Below are 21,855 nucleotides of genomic sequence, written 5' to 3'. Positions count from 1 at the left end.
CAGTCAAAAAACATTAAAATGGCATCAGTAAGTCCTTACTATCAATAATTATTCCAAATGTAAATGTAAATCTAAATCTAAATTCTATCAAAAAGCATAGAGTGGCTGGATTTAAAAACAACAACAACAACAACAACAACAACAAAAAGACCCAACCATCACCTGCCTACAAAACACTCACTTTGGCTTTTAAGGACATCCATATGCTCAAAGTGAAGCGATGGGCAAAGATATTGAATGAAAGGGGAAGCCCAAAGAGAGAAAGAGTAGTTGTACTTATTTAAGACAGAATAGATTTTTTTTTTAGTTTTTTTTATTTATTTGAGAGAGAGAGTACAAGCAGGAGTGGGAAAGAGAGAAAGAATTCCAAACAGGATCCTTGCTGCCAATGCAGAGCTGGATGCAGTGTTCCAACTCACCAACTGTGAGATCATGACTAGAGCTTAAATTAAGAGTTGGACACCTAACCAACTTAGTCCCCAAGCACCCCTAAGACATAATAGATTTTAAGCCAAAAATGATGAAAAGAGACAAAGAAAGTCATTAAATAATGATACAGGGATCAATTCATCAACAATATGTAATAATTGTAAATATGTACAAAACCCAAATCAGACTACCTGAAAATATTTAGCCAATACTAATAGATTCGAAAGGAGAAATAGACAATATAATAGGGAACTTCAATATCCTACTTTCAATAACAGATAGATCATCCAGAAAGAAAATGAACAAAGCCAAGTTAGACAACACTTTAGACCAAATGGAGTAATAATATATAGAACAAGACCTCCAACAGCAGCAGAAAACACATTCTTCTCACATGCCCATAGAACATTCTCCAGGATAAATCCTATGTTAAGTTACAAAATAAGCCTCAGAAAATTTAAGATTGTTATCATACTAGGGTGCCTGGGTGGCTCAGTTGGTTAAGCATCTGAATTCAGCTCAGGTCATTGTCTCACCATTCAGGAGTTTGAGCCCTGTGTCAGACTCTGTGCTGACAGCTCGGAGCCTGGAGCCTGCTTCGGATTCTGTGTCTCCCTCTCTCTTTTTCCCCCTCCCAACTCACATGCTGTCTCTTCCTCTCAAAAATAAACAAACATGAAAAAAATACTTTTTTAAAAGACTGTTATCATCCCAACTATCTTATCCGACCACAATGGTATAGCACTATACATGAGTAACAAAAGCTGGAAAATTCACACACATGTGGAGGTTAAGCAACATACTCCTGAACTATCAATAGGTAAAAAAAAGAAATCGAAAGGGAAATTCTTTTTAAAAATAGAAATACAATATACCAAAGCTTATGGAAGGCAGCCAAGCAGCTATAAGCGTAAAGTTTATAGCAATAAATGCCTACTTTAAAGAAAGAAGGAATATCACTAACATCCTAACTTTACACCTCAAGAAACTAGAAAAAGAACAAACTAAGTCTAGAGTTGGCAGAAGGAAGGAAAAAAGAAATATCTGAGCAGAAATAAGTGAAATAGAGACCATAACTACAGAAAAGGTCCATGAAACTAAGAGCCAGAGTTTTAAAAAGAGAAACTAAATTGACTGGGTATGGTTTCAAAATGTCAACAGAGGAAGTTCCTGAACTTACTTTCTCCCAGACACACCAAATCAATAGCTACGCATAGAGCAATTCTGAGAAACTAACTGAATGACTCCTAAACATCAGGCAAATGAGAAAATACATGTTGAAGCAGGTTAAGAGAGGCTGAGATGTAATCTTGCCATAAACCTCACCCCAGCATGGACACACATAACTGGGAAGAAATACACAAGTCCCAGCTTCTCCCTGAGGAGCAAAGGATTTGGACTCTACATCTTGTGCCTCAACCTTTAAGATTTCCGTCTGAGAGATAGGCCCCCACACTAACTAATTTTGAAAGCCAACAGGGCTTACATTCACAAGACCCACAGTTCTATAGTAAATTAAGAGACAGTTATTAAAGGGCTCATGCAGCCTCACATGGCTAACCCACCTGGGCCCAGCGGGGAGTCAGCGGACATAAACACTGAAACTTTCCATGGAGACCCACTCATTTATCTCAAAAGCTTCTGCCTGAAGGGCAGGCTTCTATTTTAAAAGTTATCTAGGGGTCAGTTGCGATACTCTCCAAGACCACAGAAACAATCTCTGTCAAGTATATCTAAGGAAATAAGAAAACCCAAATGAACACATCAGTGAGAAAGAAGCCATACTCACAGTATGACAGAAATTTTAAACGAAGTTCAAATAAACAAAAAATTAACTGCATGATTTCTAATAAAAAAGACCTAAATTAATGCAAGAAAATAGATAAAACATAAACATAAGAATAACCACAAAATAAAGAGAAATGGTAGTTTAAGATCTAACTCCAAAAAAGCAATTTTCCTTCATTCATTCATTCATTTATTTATTATTCTTTCTTTTATCCATTCCAAAATATCAGTTGAACACCTAATACAGAAGGCACTATTCTTAATGATAGGGATTCAAACAATAAACCAAGCCAAAAAAAAATCCATACCCTCATGGAGTGCACATTCTAGTGGTGATGGGGGCAGGGGGTGGAGAACACAGACAATAGAGTAATTAAGTAAAATATATCATGTATTAGATGGTATATAAGGTGAATGATTAATGCCTTCACCCCTAGCCCAAAATGCCCAGTCCTCATTCCCTGGAACATGTGAACATGTTACTTTTTATGACAAAAGGGACTTTGCAGAAGTAATCAAAAATCTTGACCTGGGAAGATTATCCTGGATTATCTAGATGGACCCAGTGTGATCACAGAAGTCTTTATAAGAGGGAGGCAGGAGTGTTAGTAAATTCAGAGAAAGAGACAGATTTGAATATGCTACACTGCTGAGTTTGAAGATGAAGGGACCAAGAGCCAAGGAATTCAGGCAGCACCTTCAAGTTGGAAGAGGAAAGGAAATGGATTCATTCCTTCTGAGAGCCCTTCCCAGCCCTGCTAACACCTTGATTTTAGGACTGATCTCTAGAATTATAAGGGAAAAAAACTTACCGTTTAAGCCACTGAATTTTTGCTAACTTGTTTAGCAGCAATAAGAAACTAATACAGATGTGAAAAAATAAAGATGAGTAAGGACATGGACCTGCCAGAGAATGCAAATGACAAATTGTAATAAGCCTTGTTATGTAAACTGTTTCAGGGCATAGGGGTAAAAAGTCGGTATGATAAACTACTTCATTAATAAAATTCAAAGGCAAATAACAGGAAATTAGGGAAAATGATACAAATGGCAAATAAGCATGTGAGAAGCAAAAGAAATGGAAATTAAAACAATGAAATGATGTGGGGTTTTTTGTTTGTTGGTTTAACAGATTGGCAAAAATGATTAACATCCAGCACAGGTGAGTACGTGGACAAAAGGCAACTTCTTATACGCTTCAAAGAATTTTAAACTTGTAGAATCTTTTTAGAGGAAAATTTCTTTCTTTTCCAATTTTTCTTTTCAAATTTTTATTTGAATTCTAGTTAGTTAACATACAATACAATATTGGTTTCTGGAGTAGAATTCACTGATTCATCACTTACATACAATACCCAGAGCTCATCTTAATAAGTGTCCTCCTTAATCCCCATCATCCATCTAGGCCATCCACACCCACCTGCCTCAGTCAACCCTCAGTTTGCTTTCTATCGTTAAGGTTCTTGTGGTTTTTATCACTCTCTTCTCTTTCCCTACTACACACATATTCATCTGTTTTGCTTCAATTCCACATATGAGTGAAATCATATGATATTTGTCTTTCTCTGATTGATTTCACTTCACATAATGCATTCCAGCTCCATCCACATCAGTGTCAATGGCAAGATTTCTTTCTATGGCTGGGTAATATTCCAATTTTGGTGTTTATATCTATATCTATCTATCTCTATCTACTGATAGAGATAAATAGATATAAACCCTATCTACTGATAGATATAGATAGATAGATAGATAGATAGATAGATAGAGATATATAGCACTTCTCTATCCATTTATCAGTTGACAGATATTTGGGCTCTCTCCACAGCTTGGCTATTGTTGATAATGCTGTTACAAACATCAGGGTGCATGTACCCCTTCAAATCTGTCTTTTTGTATCCTTTGGGTAAATACCTAGTAGTGCAATTACTGGATCATAAGGGAGTTGAAATCTGGTGATTTTCATCAAATTTTCAAATATGTATACCTTTTGTCCAGTAATACATTTCTAAGAATCATCCCACAAAAATGTTTGCATTCAAAATCAAAGAAGATCTCAAATGGAAAGATATTCCATGTTCATGGATAGGCAAACTCACTATTGTCAATATGTCAGTTCTTCCCAACTTGGTGTATACATTCAATGCATTCCCAATGTGTATTACTAAGTAAAAGAAGTTATTTTATGGATATAAATAAAGTGATTATCACGTACATATGGAGAGGCAAAAACAAAAAACAACAAAAAAAAAAAAAAAAAAAGAAAAAGAAAAAAAAAACCAGAATGAACAACTGAGTATTTCAAGGGAAGAACAAATTTGAGGGACTAATGTTACCAGACTTTAAGACTTACTATAAAGCTATAGTAATCAAGACATTCTGGTATAGGCAAAAGAATAGAAAAATAGATCATGCAACAAAAAGAATTCCAAAATAACCCCACATAATTATAGTCAATTGATCCTTGACAAAAGAGCAAAGTCAACCTAACAGTACAAAGATAGTCTCTTTAACAAGTGGTGCTCAAACAACTGGGCATCCACATGCAAAAGAAAAGAAAAGAAAAGAAAAGAATATAGACATAGACCTTAAACCCTCTACAAAAATTAATTCAAGATGGATCATAATCTTCAGGTAAAATGCCAAACTATAAAACTCCTAGAAAATAAGATAGGAGAAAACCTAGAGGACCTTTGGTATGGAGATGCCTTTTTACCTCAAGTACACCTAAAATACAATCCCTGAAAGAAATGATGAATATGCTGAACTAAATTAAAGTGAAAACTTCTGCTCTGTGAAAAAGGGTATCAAAAAAAATTATAAGACAAACCCCACAGACTGGGAGAAAATAATTGCAGAAAACACATTTGATGAAGAACTGTTACCCAAAAATTTTCTGGATACCCTTGAAAAGTCAACTGTAAGAAAATGAGCAACCTGATTTAAAAATGGACCTAAGACCTTGACACCTCATCAAATGAGATATAAGATGGCAAACACGCATGTGAAAACATGTTATACATTATAAGTCATCAGGGACTTGAAATAAAATGAAAAATGAGATAACCACTACATGCCTCTTAGAATAGCCAAAATCCTGAAGACAGACACCACCAAACGCTGGTGAGGATACAGAATGGGAACATTCATACATTACTGATCAAACTGTGAAATGGCTCAGCCACTCTGGAAAACAACTTGACAGTTTCTTACAAAGCTAACCATACTCTTACTTTACAATCTAGAAATTGTGCTCCTTGGTATTTACCCAAAACCTTGAATGGTGAGAACAGCATTTTCTGTTATCTGAACTTCAGTCTTCTTATCTCAGCAAATAAAATCACCATAGCCAAGAAACCCAAAGTTGTATATTACTTTCTTTCTTCACCAATCACATACACTCATAAGCAAGTCCAACCAACAGTATGTATCGTCAATCTGACCATTTTTCTCTACTTTCATTGCTGCTGCCTCAATCCCAGCCACTATCACTGCTCCCCTAGGCCACTATAATCATTCTCTAACTGGTTGTCCTGCTCTCACATTTGCTCACCTATAAATCATTCCTCACACAGGCCAGTATGATTTTTTTTCCTTTTTATTTTGCAATCGTTTCCATCTTACAAAAAAGTTGCAAGACTAGAACAGGAATAGAACAAAGCATCTCTGTGTACCCTTCCCCCAAATTCCTAAGAAGTAACATTTACCACATTTATCATTCTCTTTTTTTCTATCCACACACACCTTTTTCTGTAACATTTGAGATACCTACCCTTTTACCCCTAAATATTCCCAGGTATATTCCCTAAAAATGAGAACTTTCTCTTACATTAACAGTCTACATATTTTATTCAAATTTCTACATACTTTATTCAAATTTGAGCAGTTGTTCCAATAACTAAGGGATCTTTTAAAGAATAAATCAAAACACAGCATTCTTCTGCTTAAAATGCTCCAGTAGTTGTCTATTGCATTATAATATCTAAATTCCTAACTTCAGCCTGAAAAGCCCTTCATGTTCAGACTCCTGCCTACTTCTTCACCCTCATTGCCTTCCATTCTCCCCATTTTTCACTTTGATCAAGCCCCACAGGTTTTCTTTTTGTTCTGCCAGCACACAATCTCATTTCTACCCCAGAGCCTTTGCAACTACCATTATTTCTGTATGGGATGGTCCTCCACACAGATCTTCAATGGTTGACTCTACATCCCTCAGTTCCAGGGTCCCCTTCTCCTTCTGTATGTTATATTGCTATCTCCTTGTATGATTTTCAGGAAGGAAGGTGGGGACATTTAAGTTCTAAGCTGTTACCTTGTTCCTACAAGAACCCTCAAAGATTGAGTTCTCTATATTTTTTGTGTACTTTATTGTACTCAAATTATTTATGAACTCAGTGTAGAGTACATATGGTATATTCAAATTAAACAATAACCCTCTTCTACAGTCTCTCTAGTTTAATGGCTGTTTGTCCCACCAGAATGTTCTTGAATATTTACCATTAAATTGGTGTCTTTGAGGTAGGAATAATTTCTATCTTCAACACATTAACAGTGTAAAATAGTATGCATTATAACCCAATGGAAGCTTATCAGTAATCCAACAAAAGTTTTTCTGATTACGAGATATAATTCTAAGGACATAAATCAAATACTTTGTTTCAATAACCATATATAATCAACGTTAATGTGTACTTAACGTATTTATGTAATATAATGTGGCCCAAACAGTGCTCAGAACCACTGCAGCCCCTTGAAATCATGAAGAGAACATCATGGGACATGATGTCAATTTTAAAAACAACATGGCAAGAAATAAAAAATGACTATTGCTATTACTTTTGGCTTTATGTCATTTTTCTATAGTGCTATCCTGTGTTGTCCCTACTCCAGATAGCAATCTCTCCCCTTCTCACACTGAATGACAAGGATTACATGTTTGAATAAAATGTCAACGCCCCATATTATGCAGGGTAATAGGAATCCATCATCTAAATATCATTACATGCAAAGACTGTCATCTTCAAATTTTCCTTTACTATTCATAGCTGAGAGAAACAATATCTTTAAGACCTTGCCTGAGTTTTCAGCTAAAATCCACTTGATTTCAAGGTGACAGTGTGTGTTCTTAACAGCTATTACCACCTTGGATAATTATAAAGCTAGAGAAAGGCTGCTAGAGGGAACAAAAGAAGATTAACACCTCTGTGTGTTGATGCAGCATAACTGAGGCAGAATTGCCAGTGACCCAGAACTAAGAAAGCTGCAGCAACCGCCAGCCAATGGGGAAAAAAAGTGAAATAAGGTCAAAGTGAAGAAACCTTCGTCAACAATTAAAAACAAAGAGCTTACTTCATCTTTTTGAAAGCTAAAGACATTTGTGGCCAAGAACAGAGGATCGATGCTGTCAAGGTCACAATTGCTAAAGTGAGTTGTTTGGCAATATTAGAAAGTACAAAGAACAAAGAGACAAAAGTAAACAAAAATATTGTTGAAATGCAAAACATAGGGCACTGGGAACAGGATTTCATATTTGGCCTTGGCACACGCACAGGAACAGACACTGACTACCAAAGCTCTGGGGGTTTGCTACTGTTGTTTGTCATGGTGGCCTGAAGATTATGACGAGTTGAATTCAGTACTATTTCACATTTGTTTCCCTCAACAAATACATTCTAAACCAGTGGGCTCTGTCTGAATCCTAAACCAATGTCATTAGAAAAAAGATGTTCAGACTTTTTAGATTTATTATCTCACTCTTTTAGAAAATATAATTTGTGTATGCTATAAAATGTGTATACTATATTACAACAAAAATGCCTATAAATTCCTAACTATATGAACAAGCCTATAGTGAAGACAAATGATAAAAATTGTTTACTGGTAAGTGGCCCATGATTAAAAAAAAAGATATAGGGATTCTGACTCCATACATCTAGCACGGAGTCCAAGTGACATGGGCGCACAGTTTTTACATGTATTAGTTCATGCTAATCCATACAACAATTTTACCGTTAGGTTATTCGATACCCAATGCAGGTATTATTGTTATCCCCATGTACAGATGAGAAAAACAGGCATAGAAAGGTTAAGTCATTCCCCAAGTTGACACAGCTAGTGAATGGGGGGAAGAAATTCAAATCCGTGTAGATGCACCAAAGCCAGGGTTCTAAGCACTACAAAAAACAGTCTCAAAAAGTTAGCAAACTAGGACTGTCCCAAAGTACAGTTAAGCAGGGATAATTGAACAAGTGAAAATCCCAAGTAGGAAAGATGGGTGGGTGTCCAGCAGGGAGTTTCACCAATCTGGGTAACCCCCAATATGGGGCTTCTCACTCACCAACAACATGACTCTCACAACCAAATCCCTCACACGTGTTAGTCACATTTAATCAGTTTCGTGAGATGGGACTATTCTAAGAAGACAAAGATAGGAAATAAGACACAAAAATTGCTTCAATAAAATATCACCCAACCAGAGCAGTTCACTGTCAGCTTTTTTTTTTTTTTTTAATAGAAGCCTTTCACCATATGGAACTAATTATCGCCATATGCCGTTCCATACTTCCATTTCCTCTCTAACAGCTCATTCTTCAAAAACTCAGTAGCTTCCTCCCTTTACATTTGTAAATGCTGTTGACTATGGATAAAATCCATGTTTACTTTCTATTCAAAACCTCATAGGAAAGCTTGTTTTAATCATCCACAGATGTTTCATTCAGTTCTGCTTAGCTTGGCACAGAACTTCTGAAGGAAATAAAAGAAAAATCTTTATTTTATATTTCAATTGTAGATTGTTACAGACTAAATAAAATGCCAAATTGTTATTGGAAACAACACAGCCACTGTAATAACGATAGTCGACATCTCATTTCTACAATTATAATTTCTTCTGGCATTTGTTTAACTCAAGATGGTTTCCATATTTTACAAAGGGCTTTATTTTCCTTCTGTGAATGAACCCACACTGAAGCCATAGAACTTTGTAATTTATTTTTAATATAGTCTTAAACATTTAAGAAATACTGAAATTGTTGCATAACATATAGTGATTAGGCTTTTAAATACTTTCCACCCTTGTGTTATCATGTTTTAATACATATTATCATTTGAATTTCTTTAAAAACACACCTTACCCCCAAGACCACTTCATACACATCAAACATCCCTATGTCTCAGTTCTTCCTGGTTTCCGTTTCTTATTTCTTTAATAAAAAAACAACTGAAGGGACACCTGGGTGGCTCACTGATTTCGGCTCCACTCATGCTCTCATGTTTTGTGGGTTCAAACCCCATGTAAGGCTCTGCACTGACAGCACAGAGCCTGCTTTGGGTTCTCTCTCTCATGCTCACTCTCTCTCTCAAAATAAATAAACTTTAAAAAAATAAAACATTGTTGGGGCGCCTGTGTGGCTCAGTCAGTTCAGTGTCCGACTTTGGCTCTCACGGCTCCTGAGTTCCAGTCCTGCATCAGGCTCTGTGCTGACAGCTCAGAGCCCGGAGCCTGCTTCAGATTCTGTGTCTCCCTCTCTCTCTGCCCCTCTCCCACTAATGCTCTCTGTCTCAAAAAATAAACATTAAAAAAATGTTTAAGTAAAACATTGTTTTAAAAATTGAGGTTAAGCATTCAGTATGAATTACATTTATAATTCACAGTTATTAAATGTCAGAGGGAGAGTCAGCTTTTCTGCTGCAAAGTTTATTTCTATGAATTTGTAGATTTTCTACTTATCTCTAAAATCTGTTTAACACCATTTCCTTATAATCTTACCCTTCCAACCAACCCAAAGCTCACCTGATTTCACTGATATCCTTGAGTTTTCTAATGAGGTGCTTTCTAATCTCTTTTCACTCCTCTAATGCCAAGAATCAAACTACACCCCCCAAGACCCAAGTCAAAATTTTACCAAACGTGTATCTCTTCCTAAGGCCAGGCAGTCACATTGCTCATTCAACATTTTATTTGTATTTGCATGGCAGAGCACATCTTCAACTTTCTTTGCATTCCAATGTGCTAAAATAACATGGTATTAAGTTGTTTTGGTTTTTATTCAGTACACAGAGTTGAAGATACTTTCCCTTCAAGCACTAGAAGGAGTCTCTGTGCACATTAAAAAAAATAAAAAATAATTTTTTTTTTTAAATCTGCTTAAAGAAAGAATGAGCCCAAGTGATACTGAAAGAGGGTCAGTTATGACTGCTTATAATTATTTCAATACATGTGCCAGAACTCTGGTTTGATTGTACTTATTCTGGTTTCTAAGAATTATATCCTATTGCTCTTCTTCGTTTATCTACTTCGTGTCAAAGAATTTGGGCATTACTGAATGAAAGAGTGAGCATATGAGGGCGAACGACTGAGAATATGTCTAAGAAAAGCCACCAAAACAAATGATATGTTTTAAGTCAATGTAGGGAAGGAAATGGTCTTCTTTATCTTGCCGTATTTTCCTATGTAAAAGTGACAGGCCTTCAGATAACAGTTCTGTAATCTATGTTGATAGTGAGAAAAAATATTTACTTTCCCAAATTACCTGATCTACCAGTTATATACATTTATGAACCAACACCAAAGAAAATGACAAATCTATTAAAGACCAGAGTGTACTTTTTGATGACAAAGTCATGAATACTATTTAATGTAAGATTTTCTGCCTCTAATTAATTTTAAGCTATTAGTGGCTATGAATAACTTAGGGTGGTTTTTTTTAATGATTATTTCACCATGATTCATTTCAGAAAGAGGAGTAAGGCTTAGTCATCCCCTATATACAGACACTATAATCAGGATGACTGAATTCCTGTGAGGCAAAGACAACAAATTATAATCTACACCCCCATGATGTCCTCTAGACCAGGTCCCCTTTAAAGAAAAGGGAGAAGTGCAGTACCAAATGCTCACTTGAGCACCAGCTCTCTATGAAGGATCCTTTTCTGAACATAAATACAGGCAGCTAGTTGCTGTGAAAATAATAGGGAGAGTGAAAACAAAGTGAATGAATGAATGACTTTCTAAACAGATCATGATTAGAATGAAACCAGAGGGGAAGATAAAAACAGTATAAATCTATACAAAGAGAGACACTACATTTTATACCGCAGTTCAATGTTTGTGTAATTTAGTTCATTTTTTTCAGTTCAAATATAAGGTTTTTAAACTTGTTTAACAAAGGGATGTATCACCCTGTGAGTCGATCAATCTGGGAAAGGTCAAGAAAGTTCGACCTACTTCTACCAAAAAAAAAAAAAAAAAAAAAAATCAGAGGGTCATTAGTTTCTTAACCTGTGAAATTGCCTATGTAATATATTTCCTCAAGCCTAAGGTGTGATCAATTGTTAGACATATTTACTAAGAAAAAATATATAATTCCAATTAAGTTATGATGGTTTATCAACTGTAAAACATCACAATTTTAGATGTATTAAATTGTGGAAAAAAAATGTACTTCTCAGTCTCAAAGAAATAGTCTTTTTCATACATCCAAGTAGAAACAAAACCCTAGTTTTGGAACACAACACAATTCATGCTTCTAAGGAATTTCAAACGTGTAATACTTGCTTTAAAAAAAGAAACAAAGAGGGGCACCTGGGTGACTCAGTCAGTTAAGCATCCAACTCTTGATTTTGGTTTAGGTCATGATATCACGGTTTGTGAGATCAAGCCCCTCGTGGGGCTCTGCACCGATGATACACAGCCTGCTTGGGATTCTCTGTCTCCCTCTCCCTCTGCCCCTCCCCTGCTCATTCATTCTTTCTCTCTCTAAAAATAAATAAATAAACTTTAAAAACATTTTGAAAAAAAACAAGAAAGACATGGAAGATAACTCACAAGTAACATGGAAGATTAAATTGTCTGCATAGGTTCAGGAATCTGTTCAAATTTTCCAATGCTAATTATAAAAGTAAAAAGTGTTTACAATTAACAAGAGAAAAGCTTTAGAAAATTAACAAAATATATAGGATTCTAATAGAGATCTGGCTTGATTTTTATCCACAAAAGTCACTTTTCTCTTGTTTTGTTCCTTACTTCTCTATTACCCCTTTCCACACACTGTTCCCATTTTAATTGCTGCTATAGCCCCTCTCAACCCCTACATTGCTCACAGCTTCTAGAACTTTTGCCCCATTTGTAACAAGAGATATTCAGCCTCAATCCTCCTATTTGATTCCTCTGAAAGAGAGAGGAGGGAGCTGGGATAATAGCGGATTAGAATTCAAAGATACCAGGACTCAGGATTTGGAAACAGCTGCAGGGAAGTTCAAGGTTAACACTATTAATCTTCTTTCAAGTATTTAAACTATCTTACAGATGCAAAGATTAAAAGGATGCTTATGTTTCTCAAGTGTTTTTAGTGCTTTCTAGTTGATCACAAGATTTTGTTTTAATTAGCATGGTAATACATATGCACATAGATTAAGTAAAAAACACAGAGTCCCTTTTCTACTAGATGTTGAATGTCATGAAAGAACATTGCTCCCACTCTAACAACAACAAAGTCAAATGACCTACAAAATTCTTGCAATGCTTGAGCCGATCAGAGAGCGAAAATCCTAATGCAATGAAGCAACCTGAATTCCAAAAAGGGACAAGCATTTCCAAAGAGAGACTGGACATATAAACTGTTTAGGCTTTCATTGAGCAAGGCAGAAACAAGTGGTCATCATCCAAACAGGTAAGAAGTGGGGCGCCTAGGTGGCTCTGTAGGTTGAGCAGCCGATGAGTGGCCGACTTCGGCTCAGGTCAGGATCTCGTGGTCCGTGAATTCGAGCCCCACGTCAGGCTCTGGGCTGACAGCTCGGAGCCTGGAGACTGTTTCGGATTTTGTCTCCCTCTCTCTGACCCTCCCCCATTCATGCTCTGTCTCTCTCAGTCTCAAAAATAAATAAACGTTAAAAAAAAAAAAAAAAAAAAACAGGTAAGAAGAAACTAGCCAAATTTGTAACCCATTCATAAAGGGCAAGTATGGGCTGGCATACCCATTTGGAATAGCGTAGGAGGCCCAGACACAAGAAGGGTTTCCACTCAAAATTCCTGTTCTATGAGCCTCTTCTGGGTACTCATACTCATGACAAAGACTGGGTACAGGGACAGCCTTCTTCAGGGGCACATCTCTGCTGCTGCAGATGGAAAACCCAATGGACTCTTCCCTTATGAGGCAATAGCCTTAAGGCATTACAGGAGGGACAACAAAGCCTGTCACTTTCAGAGTCCAGGCAAAGATCCATCACCTGTGATAAAGGGGCAAAGGCAGAAACCTGGTCTCTGAAGTGAGGCAGGCAATGTTTTTGTTGGGTCCAGGATTCTGGACTGTTACCAAGTAAAAGTCAGCTCCTGCGAGGAGCGAGACAAGAAATTTTCTCCTACTTGAGGCCAACCACAGACACAAGACAGAGGGTAGCCGCCACCAGAAAGAGAGGAAGGAATGCCCACGGCGAAAACTACCCCAAGACTCAGGCACACAGGGGCTTCCTAAGACCGAGGCTGGACCAACACAATCAAAAACTTTCTGCCCCAACCAGGAGCCTAACATCCATTAACAAGCAACAGCAACCTTTCATTGGGAAAGGCAAAAACATAGGTGATGAGGTTTTGGGGTGATAGTGAGGTTCGTGGGGTCCCGAGCCGATAACCAAGGAAGAATTCTTGAAGAGGTCTTGATGCAAAAAGGTGACAGGGACAGGACAGAGGGCAGAAAGAGCTGCACTGTTAGTGTTTTTGGGGGGGGGGGGGGGGTGAGTGGTTTATGGAGGCAGGGGTGGAGTAAAGTCAAGAGGGAGGTTCCAAAGAGACTTACTAAAGACTAACTGGAGGCCTAGCTATTGGTAAGCCCAAGTTGGTTTTCACCCTAACAAAGCATTAACATTAAGACAGTAGGGAGTTCCTAGCCTATTGATGGGATTGCCTTTTTCTGGTAAACTGATGGAGACTCTTATCAGTTTGACCATTTGTTTTTTGTCCTTTCCCATTTGGGGGCAGCCGAGAATGTCCAAGAAATATCATACATGTCCCACGGTGGGAGGCAGGGGAAGGGGGGTGCTGTTACCCTATAGTTTGCCCTCGACTTGCCCCATGCTCCCTCATCACAGGGAGAGGTTCCTTCTGTGGCTCAAGCAGGTAGGGTAGGATAAGAATATTGAGAAAAGCCTTCCAGCACCCTATGCCTGACTCTAAACACAAAATAACAGCAGCCACCAGAGGGGTAATTTGAAGCCTGTGGTCAACTGAAAGTAACCACAGCAACAGCTAAAACAAAATCCACCTCAGGCCTTGAATAGATTGATTGAAAATCCACACAAATGGCATGAAAGAAGACAAGTATGCCTACTATAGGCAAAAATACTATCTAACACAGTGTCTTTGAATCTTCTACACATAACGTGTAGCATTTGATAAAGTCTAAGACCAACAAAAAAGCAAGATAAAGGAAACTATTGTCAAGTTATTAAACCAATCAAGAGGAACAAGCACAAAGATGAATTAGATGTTAAAACTATCCAACAGGGATTTAAAAATAACTATGATTAGCGACGTTGGGGTGGCTCAGTCAGTTGAGCATCTCAGTTGGATTCAAGTAGTGATCTTGCAGTTCATGGGTTTGAACCCTACATTGGGCTTGCTACTGTCACTCCAGGCCTGCTTTGGATCCTCTGCCCCCGTCTATCTCTGCTCCTCCTGCACTCATGCTCTGTCTCAAAAATAATTATTTTTGGGGCGCCTGGGTGGCTCAGTCGGTTAAGCGGCCGACTTCAGCTCAGGTCATGATCTCGAGGTCCATGAGTTCAAGCCCCGCGTCGGGCTCTGTGCTGACAGCTCAGAGCCTGGAGCCTGTTTCAGATTCTGTGTCTCCCTCTCTCTGACCCTCCCCCATTCACGCTCTGTCTCTCTCTGTCTCAAAAATAAATAAACGTTAAAAAATAAATTAATTAATTAAAAAAAAATAAAATTTTTTTTTTAAATAGCAATGCATATATTAAAGGACCTAGAGGAAAAGATGAATAACATGCATGAACAGATGGGAAATGTCCATGAAGCAATGGAATTTAAAAAGAAAAAAAAAAAGATGTAGGACAGTATCAAATGGCTTAACCCATGTGTAACTGAAGTCCAAGAATCAAGATAAAAATATTTGAAAGTATAAACAATCAAGAATTTTCCAAAACTAATGAAAACCAATAAACCACAGATCCAAAAATCCCAAAGAACTATATGCCAAACTATTTTGAAAAAGGAAAAATTATTAAGAAAAAACACCTAGACATAGCATAGACAAACTCTTGAAAAAAGTTCATCCAATGCTCTCAGCAGCTGGGTCCCTGAAGACGTCAGCTTCACCTTTCTGGCTTCCCATCTGTCCCAGTCTATGGTCAGATTTGAGGTTTCCTGATCCATTTCTCTAGCTTTCTGGTTCCTCCACCATCAGTTTATCCCCCAGGCTACAATCTATTCTCTTCCAAGCACTACTACTGTATTTGTTCAGACAGGCTTTCTAGAACGTTCCTTGTAAATTGCATACCAGGTTCTAATTCCAGCCCCAGGAGTAGGCTCTAGACAAGGAGTAATCTTAAAAAGGTCTGAATATAAACAAATGTCTACATAAAGCCAAAGTAATAAGGTGTTATTACCAGGTTTATAAATAATTCTTTTACCAGCATTATAATTTAAGTGAAATGGAGCGAATTTTCACACAATAAATGTCTATGAAATCAAAGAACATAATTCCAAACTTATTTTAGCAGAATGTTTAAATAAATGGAATATTCAGCCTGATTTCCCATACAAATATAGTAATTATTTCATAAAAACTAGTACCACTCTAAAGACTAGGATTTGCCAGGTGCTCTTGAAAATAAATGCTTCTGAGGAAACTCCAAGGGTCTGAGGTTAAAAGATGAAAAACACTAAAACATCCACTCTATTTCTTTGACTGACCCAAGGTATTATAGTTGATTCTCATTATGCATGGTAGTTACATTCTATGAAGTTACTGCAGATACTGAATTACCAAACCATTGCTCATAAGGGAAATATAGAGTTGAGAACTTCTAGCCACAACTGTTTCACCAACAATGTACAACCTTGTTTTCTTTCTGTTTTAGGACACCCTATTTAATATATATTGTTGAGTCATTAAACTCACAGCCAACAGCACTGTAACTCATGCCTGAATGAAGGTTATCCAACATTTTTTTTTTCTGTAAGGCACATCACAGCCTTCTTGTGCTTACTTAGACTGGAACATGAGACAGTGCATCAGCATTACATTGGGGGGGGGGGGGGAGGTGCATTTTAAAGAACACAAGTCACCAACAAAAAGCACAAAAATGTGACAAATGTGGCCCTAAAGAGTCCATGCGTGCGTAAACACACACACCTACACTATTAGCATTGAAAGACAAAGGTAGACCATCAGCTTATTTTACCTTAGCTGGGAACTCATAGGGTAACTCAAATTTTTCCTCATTCTGAGCATGTCCACAAATAGCTGCACAAGTACTACAAACAATGATTTGGGGGTTGTAAGTAAGTTTTACCAAGTAGGCAAATTATTTGCAGATTCCATATTTATGAATGAAGATCAACTGTATCTCCATCTCAAACGTCCTCCTTAGTGGCCCAACTTGATATATACTTTATATACATCTCGCCTCTTAATTTTCTTACCTTCATCAACCTCACCCGTTTGTTTCAATGCTTATTTTCATCCTTCCTAATCAAGACTCCAGGGTCCTTGTCCTAGCAATGCCTTCACATGGATTAAACTGGGGAAGGCATATTCTGCCTCACACATAAACACTATCATGGACAGTACTTTCCCATAGTTCATGATTTCTATTTCAACCACATCCACACAAAACTTATATTCACAGCCTAATATCACTTTCTTCTTTGATCTACTCGTATTTTCAGAATCTATAACCTTCCAACAAGAAAGCTTCAAGTATGAGTTTCTAAGGTAAATCATTATTCGGACCATTTGGTTCTCAATTACTTACGTCGTTTACAATTTTATTAATTTAGGAAACTCTCAATAATTACCCCAACTTTACTTCACTTTGCTAAGAAAAACCTGATCAAATACTGCCTCCCCTTTGTTCTCCATAGAGATGCATTAAGTCTATAGGCTTCTGCCTTTCTTTGGACATATAGAAACTGTCCATAAAAATACATATAGACAGAACTATGATTATTCACTGGTGGACCAGATTTTCAGCTGTTTAATTTAGTTCCCTCTGTAATTGAGAAGGAACAGGAAATCAGGAAAACTAAAACATTCAAGTCTAGATACCCTTAGCTGCTTGACTAGAGGCCTCCTAAAAGGTTCATGATTTACTTGCATATAAGCTGTCTCTGATAGCACACATCTAAAGGTTTGGAAGGAATCTTGAAGGTCTTCACCTCTGAATTGTGGGCACCAAAGGAGGGATCAAGGGTGCTTTTGTCCCCCCACTGTGAACCCAACATCAACACTTTGACTGCCTCACCACAAACAATAAGAAATATTCAGTTCTCAGCAATAAATGATAAACATGTGGATGAATCTTGGAACACATGTTCAGTGAAATAATGCTTACACAAAAGACATTTTTTGATTAACAATTTATATGAGGATCAAGACTAGGCAAAACTAATCTATAGTGGAAAACAACCACAACAGTGGTTCCCTGGTTGGGGAAGGGAAATGATCTGAGTTGGAGTCTGCCTGGAACCTGCCTGAAATGATAATGGACTAACATTTTGGAAGGTAGCTATGCTCACCACTATACCACTAATGCTGCACGGCAATAATGGACTACATTTTGAAAGGGGTTTTGGATATGTAAGTGCATGCACCTGTGACAGAATGGTAAATTTAAGCTTGTGCATTCCATCATATATAAGCTTTACATCAAAACAAACAGGATAAAAATGAGTAAAGCAAAATGTCGTTAAAAAGAGCAATTAAGTAGTAGGTATATGGGTGTTCTCTGTAAAATTCTTGCAACTTTATTGTGTTTTTGAGAATGTTCTTAACCAAACATCTCACGGAGGGCAGGGATCATACCTTCTAAAAACACCCTGAAAATAGGTTTAATGAAATGAAACTGAATTTGTCTCCAATATTCTATCCAATGCCTAAATTCCTGCACAATGGGTGCATCAAGGAGTCATGGAAATCAGTCATATCCAAACGTTCATGGACCAGCTAACATCAGAAGTACCTCAGGTGTTGATAAAAATACAGATTCTAAGCCCTAGCCAGACCTACTAAAACCAGAACCACTGGAGTACTTTCAACAAGCCTCTCCCCCAGGTTCTCTCATGTGTGACCAGATTTGGGAGTGACAGATCTGAATTGTATACAACCACTGCAATGATTATGAAGTTTCTTTTGGGTTGGCTCATTCCATTTTTGGAAAGCCTGATTCAGTTTTTCTTGTTGGTTTTGTTTTTGTTTTGTGTTTTGTTTTGTTTTTCCCTTACAAACTATTATGTCCTTCTTTGAGATCTACCACTTATCTATTCTTAATTTGGGAGTCATACAGTGAATCCTTCTCCCCCATTATTGTAATTATAGCTCTTATTATCTGTGCCTATTACATTCTATTAGGTACCATGTTCTGTGCTACATTTGATGTACATTACCTCACAGCAGCCTTTTAAGTTTCATGTCCATATCTACCCCTCTTCTTCCCTCCTTTCCTTCTACCAAGCAACCATCGTACATTCAACTTCTATGAAGGTTTTGTAATATATACCTTCTTGTCTCTTCACCATCTTTTTCAGCAAGCAGTCGCAAACTAAACCTTTGACATTTTACTCTGCTGTGAATGAGTTAAGAGCTTTTTCTGAAAATAGGTTTTGGCATAAGCAGACACTGCACAACGTAAAAAGTCTGGAACAAAATGGAAAACAACTTTTGGCTACTTCACAATTATGCCTAACACCAGTTCTACTTAACAGGAGATAGTGTGTTCCTCTATTCAGTCACATAAATGATTTCAAATGATCTGGAAACCACAGTTTCTACTATTTACAATTTAGACATGTTTGAAATTTGAAATTAATCCTTTCAGCTGCAATATTTCATAAGCTAAAAATTATTTGTATAGTATCTCAATGTAAAAATAACATTACCTCAAGGTCTGTTTCATTTTGTTTTGAATAGTATGTTCAAACACTCCTGCTCAACGCAGAATTTGCAACAAGCTGGATTGATTTTTTTTTAAGATTTGGGGATAAAAATCACCAACTTACCCTTTTTTTTCTACATTCCACTGAGATTTCTCAAATTTACAATTTTTACATGAACTACCATCGTCTTCTGCTCTGAATCATATGGAAAGTGTAACTACTTGGTGTCTTCTGTTGATATTCTTGGATGGCATACATTTTTTCCACAAATTTAATATTCTTGTTAATGTATATTGTGTTTTGTTAATGTATTCATAAAGTTTCTTCAACTGCTCATTTCAAAATTGGAGTGTCCTCAATTTCCAGTCTATTTAGCCATTGCTAGGCTAAATCATGAAATTGCTAAGTATTGGCCAAAACAGTTCAATCTAATATTAATTTAATTTGGATTTTACAAGATGAAGCACAAGTACTGTCAATTAACAATTCTCCTTCTTCTTCCTCTCACTAGAATGACTCTCAAACACTTTCCTCTCTACTACAGTCTCAAGTAGAATTTTGTCCTGTGAATATTCCTTTGTCATTTTGAAAATGTATACTTAAATCTGACTTGAAGACTAGCTTTTCATCATTTTGACTCAGCAGTTCTTCAACAGCCACCCATCCCATGCAAAGTCAAGGATGACATTCAAAGGCAGGATGTAAATACAAGTGTTTCTTATTTTCTTCTAAATATTCTTTAAATTCTACTTCAAGTGACTTTAAGGAATTTTATAGAGAAAATGCTTATAATCCTCTTGCCATGTGGCACATTCATCATTTTGACTCAGCAGTTCTTCAACAGCCACCCATGTGGCACAAAGCACTAAGGAGCCCAGAAAAAAACATCAGCTCCTACAACTATCAGGAATAGGTAGAAGGAAAAAAATTTTCAATAGTAAATAAAATCTTTCCGTAAAGATATTTACTTTTTGAATAACATCTAGATATCAAGATGTGGAGATTTCAGATGAGTTTTATTTTGTCAATATAAAAAAGCAAGTACTATTGAGAATAATTTACTATGAAATATTGTTTTAACCAATGCTCAAAGTTTAAATTTCCTAACTTGCAAAGATTCCAAGTGAGAGATACTTATCTTTTACTGGTTAATTCCCTTCCCAGACTTAACCATTATGAAATACTTGGCATCTATCTGTATTACCTGCCAATTCCATTCCTTAGACTCTCATACTATCTTGTCTTACTAGTTTTATACACACATAGGGGCGCCTGGGTGGCGCAGTCGGTTAAGCGTCCGACTTCAGCCAGGTCACGATCTCGCGGTCCGTGAGTTCGAGCCCCGCGTCAGGCTCTGGGCTGAGGGCTCGGAGCCTGGAGCCTGTTCCCGATTCTGTGTCTCCCTCTCTCTCTGCCCCTCCCCCGTTCATGCTCTGTCTCTCTCTGTCCCAAAAATAAATAAAAAACGTTGAAAAAAAATTTAAAAAAAAAATAAAATAAAATAAAAAAAAAAAAGTTTTATACACACATAATCTCACCTACTGATTCCACACTCCTTAAGGAGAGGGAATGGGTCTTAAACATCTTTGTTTTTCTCTCAAAGTCTTGTGCCCTGGAAATACCCTTGCACACCAGAACTTATCTCCTGTGATTAAAGGAACTATTTTTTCCCTTTGAACAATATACTTGCTCAATTTGCATCTTTCATGTTCTATCTCTGCTATTTCTAGAAAGGCAATGGCTCAACAATATACAGTGGTCAGGGTACAGGCACACCGGAATTTTCTTTCACACTTCTAACTCAGGTGCTACATAAATTCAGGTGCTTGAAGTAGTCGTGTTCAGTGTAATTATAATGTATACATGTACCTCATTTACCAGAAATTAATCAGGAATGAGCTCAACATACCTAATGGCCAATTAAGATACTCCAGGTCTTAATTTTAGAGATGTCAAAATACTTAATATTATTAATCTTTCAGAACTATGTTAAGATACACGTGTAGATTGAGTCCCTCTGCTAAAGAAACTTACTCTCTGTGGGAAGTTATAAACCTAGGAAATTCAAGTTGTTTTGTTTTGTTTTTACAAGATCTAAAGGAATCTGCATGAGAGATAACTTTCAAATGAGCACACAAATAGCTCGTGCCTTAATATTGATTATTACTGTCAAGTGAAATACAGACAGATTTCCAAAGGCTAAAATCTAAGGCAATTGTTCAGGTAATTAAAGTTAAAAATCACAATAAACATCTAAATAATTGAAACAATATAGTCATTATCTAGATATGGAATCCTGGGCCCAAGGTTCACTTCCTGATTCTATCATTATCTTAAACTGGGTAGATTTGGGATAGTAATTTAGTCTCTCCAAGTGTGTTTTCTCCTATCTAGATAAACTTGTACTATGTGTCCATCTACTTGAGAAAGAGATTTTGAAAATTAAATTACAGCAGCATTTCTCAACCTTGGCACTGACATTACAGGCCTGATAATTCTTTGCTGCAATTGTGCGCATTGCAGGATAT

This window comes from Panthera onca, chromosome E2, assembly GCF_046562875.1.
Source record: "Panthera onca isolate mPanOnc1 chromosome E2, mPanOnc1 haplotype 2, whole genome shotgun sequence".
Taxonomy (NCBI): Eukaryota; Metazoa; Chordata; class Mammalia; order Carnivora; family Felidae; genus Panthera; species Panthera onca.
This window is presented reverse-complemented; position numbering follows the sequence as displayed.